This window comes from Alligator sinensis, unplaced genomic scaffold (assembly GCF_000455745.1).
Source record: "Alligator sinensis unplaced genomic scaffold, ASM45574v1 scaffold282_2, whole genome shotgun sequence".
NCBI lineage: Eukaryota > Metazoa > Chordata > Crocodylia > Alligatoridae > Alligator > Alligator sinensis.
The window spans coordinates 4,520,380-4,524,502 of NW_005841879.1; the positions used below are offsets into that span (position 1 = coordinate 4,520,380).

Here is a 4,123-nt window from a genome sequence, read left to right on the forward strand (position 1 = left end):
TCCTGCTGCAGGTAAGGCAAAATGCCTCGTGGTCTTTGCCAATTTGAACTGAAGGCAAAAATTCTTTCTTGACCCTACAGTCAGGCACCTGAGAAGTTTCTAAAGTATTTCATAGACTTCATAGATATCACAGACATCAGGGCTAGAAGGGACCCCGGAGGATCATCAAGTCCAGCCCTCTGCCCCAGGGGCAGGAAGTCAACTGGGGTCAAAGGATCCCAGCAAGATAGATGTCCAAACATTTCTTAAAAGAGTCCAGAGTAGGTGCTTGCACCACCTCTGGAGGGAACCTATTCCAGGCTGTGGGGGCTTGGACCATAAAGAAATTTTTCCTTATGTCCAGCCTAAAATGGTCTTGCAGGAGTTTGTGACCGTTGGACCATGTCATCCCTTGGGGCTCTTTGGTGAACAGGCGTTCCCCCAGGTCCTGATGCACACCCCTTATACAAGCATCAGTGCACCTTAGCTTAATCCACTCAAGCTGTGACCTCCCAGAGAAGCAGCAGAAATCGCTCCACCAGGTCCATGGTTCTCCGTACTGTACTCACCGCTGGACACCTGCAGGCCCTATAACTCCCAGGCCAATACACACAGGCATACTCTGCAGGGAAAAGGTTTCTTCAGGAAGTGGTAATGATATGCCTCTGAAGACACCCCTAGTCTGCTTAAAAAGTCTTTCTCTTGGGATACAACCAGATAATTGGTTGCTCAAGGCTTGGGACATCAGCAGGGCCTCTTCCATCATCAAAAATGGTGCTGTAGCAGCCACACAAGTCAACATTTCCAGCCAGCAGTACTGGCCACCCACTCAAAGTCCTCAGTATTACTTCTTGGCCCTACCTTTATCAACCCAGGACCAAGCCTGCCCAAAGCTGTCCTCTCCATGCCCGGTGAGACTCCCTGGGGCCCACTTCTCCAGTTGTTGGTGCTTCCTGTCGTTGCTACTCAGTGGCAACCTGAGCCTTAAGCGGTTTCTGTCGAGCATCAGAAGCATCTGGCTCTGTTGCCATTGCTCCTCTGGTACGCAGAGAACATCCCCCATTTTTTCCCTTTCTACTGAAAAGCACACGGGAAAGGACAGAACAAATGACTCCCGCCAGCTGTTCTGCCGGCCAGTATCCTTTTCTGCAGCTGCCACAATGTCCCCGCAGTTCCAGGAGTTGATCACCCGCCCGCCTGTAGAGCTACTGGCTTCTCCTCAGCCAAGGAAGGACTAGCACCACACCGAAATACTTCTTCCCTTCCTCTGTGGTACAGCTAATTCTTCAAATAGAAACTCCACCTAGATCGTCCCTGCAACTGCACACTCCTTACCCTTTCATGGGATCACCGAGAATGGATAATTGAACAAGGCTGTCCTACTCAAGTCACCGTAACCCATACACGGACAGACCACAAGGTTACAAGTACCAGTGATACCCTTTCAGCAACTATAACGATAGGACCTCCATATTCCCCAGGGAGGCCACAGCTACTCTTTTATTACTGAAACACAAGTGCAAGGGCCATGAAGTCTTTAGGAGTCAAAGACATGTTGTCACCACAGGACCTCTTGGGTGTTTTTCCTCATCCCAGGAGACAGAAGCCTGAGAGGTGAATGTAAAACTCGCAATGATTCAATGACAAAACCGATGGCACCTTCTTTACGTGGCTATATTACAATGTCTGCACCGCTCCTCTAATACATCATCATCACCTAAAAATTCTCAGTGGGCTACATTCTGCATAGGAAACACCACAAATACAAAGATTTACATGGATTCAATACTAAACACACAGATAATAATAGAAAACAGGATATTTTAAATTCTCTGTAGTTCTGACAACCAGCATATTAATACAGTATTCTGTAAACTCCAAGACATCATAGCAGGTTATAGTATTTAAGAAGTACGTATGCAAACAGGGGCCATAGGGTGAAAAAAGAAGAGGGAATACCTAAGTTATATAACCAGGGAAAACTTTCTATCAGTATGATCTGATTAAGGCATAGAGCTGATTCCCAAGGGAAGCAGAGTAAACTCGAATGAGCAAAGTCATTAGTAAATGTACAATAAGAAACAATCCTGAATGGGAAAGGAGGTGGATTTGATATTTTACAGGATCTCTCCAGCTCTCACCCACATGATTCTGTGATTCACAAGCACTCCAAATCTGTATTTAAATTGGCCGATAAAAATATAGTTAAGATCTAAGCTATCCTATAAAGACCATGGTTTAGGCCCCTTGATAAGAAATGTATGCAGGTTACGTTTCATAACCGTGCCCCCCTCTTACCAGTCAAGCGAAAAAGAAAAACGTGCATCATTTCCACTGAAATTCCACATACCTTCGAGTATTTAACATATAGCAGACTGAAGATGTGCTAACGTGGAAGGTGAATGATTGCTGCTATGAAAACAGATATTACAAAAGGCTAATATAGTCGGCGCTAGGTGGAGCACTGGGTCGATATATGTGCCAGACCTTCACCTCTAGAAACCCCTGCACAGATCTTAGTTTAGGTCACCAATTAAATGGGCCAGGTGATCTCAGTGTGGCTCGGAAGAGATCTCTGTGCACATCACAATATGTGACCCAAGTGGCTGGTGCTTCTCGGAGCAGGGCAAGCACGCAATTGTAAATGAGCTGCAGGGTTGGTGGGGCTTAGACAGAGCTGTGCTGGGCAGTGTGCAGAACTGCTCGCATTGCAACAGGCACAGTCGGTGGCTCGCTTTGCTAAGAATTAAAAATCATGTTTAAAAATGCTTATGGCTATGGTTTCAGCAACAAATGTCTAAATCACTGGGGAAACCGTCTCCTGTGCTACTGTGCTTGTAATAATCACCTCGTACAGAGTCTAATTCTCACTATTATCACCCTAATTCAGCACATAATAAGAAGCCAGGAGGTAGAAGTTCCCGACTGGCCACCACATAACCTAACCTTTACAGTCAGGTTTCTAGTTGTGCTAAAGTAGCCTTTTCCAACAGGCACATGCTTTAAAAGTAGATTTTAAATATAATGAAATACAAACAACATACCCTTGTAAACATCTTTTGTGGCTTGGGGAACACTGATGAAATATTCATGCACCATTTCTAAAATCAGCTCAGAGTGGGAAAGACCTGAATTATAGATTTATGTTTATTATATGTAACACATGTACATGCTGCATGCACAAACCAGACACAAACAGTACAAACGCACAAGCATCAACTTTGCAAGATTTTACAAAGACACACGCAGAAAATGAGAAACCACACGGCAACACACATGTTTATGCATCTGTTTATGAACTCATTTCATTCTCCAGGTAATAGCTACAGTACATATTCATTAGAAAATTAAATGTGACTTACCAGATCAGGCTGTATGAGGCAAAATGTGAACAAGTTGTTAGTAATTGTCCACTATCTTCATTCAATAAATCACATTGGCTTCGCTTTCTCGTCTGGTTCAACCTCCAGGCAGAACAAATGAATCTCTTTTTTATACTGTATAAACAATCAGAAATGAAAAAGCTTACCGTAAGCAATTAGTGAAGTCCAAGATCACAGATTACATCTCAGTGCTAAACAACGAGCAAACAAAAAATAGAAGCAAATAATGTAAAAGCATAGGTAAAACATTTGATGCCTTAACACGACTTGTACTCTTAGCACTGCAGCTATAGTAATGACTGGTATCTAAGGCTCTTGCTTCTGTAGTCAAAGATGCCATGACTTCTATGTGCTCTTAGCCTGTTGTATCTCTTAAAAATGATCAGCAGCACAGCATGCAAGTAGAGCAAGTAATCACTGCCCAGAGTCAACAAAACTGCAATTGTAATCTAGCCTCACAAAGTACGAACACACACACAAGATTAATGCAGCCACCTGAAAGCAACTCATTTTATGTTAAATTAATAAAAGAAAAAATTATCATAGCCCTACACTGTGTCCGGTGATACAAGATTGCATGTGATGTACTCTTTCTTCCTTCTTCAAGCTACCAACACAGCTGTCTGCAATCATAGCAACAAAAGCAGCAACCACATCCATAGCTATGGGACATCTGCAAGATCATTTGAAAGCTCCCAGCATGAACAGGTTGTCTGTAAAGGGTATTAATCTGGGAGGACCCCCCCCCAATTATGCTTAAA

The 4,123-nt window shown here is 43.6% G+C and overlaps 1 protein-coding gene across 1 annotated transcript in view; it reads right to left on the bottom strand.

Moving 5' to 3' along the window:
* ANKFN1 (ankyrin repeat and fibronectin type III domain containing 1) overlaps window positions 1-3,454 on the bottom strand; it is a 99,769-nt gene extending 96,315 nt beyond the window's left edge. Inside the window, exon 1 of the mRNA XM_025196230.1 lies at window positions 3,342-3,454. The gene's annotated coding sequence lies outside the window, so the exon portion shown is untranslated. The remainder of the gene's footprint in view (window positions 1-3,341) is intronic.
* Window positions 3,455-4,123: the final 669 nt, after the last annotated feature.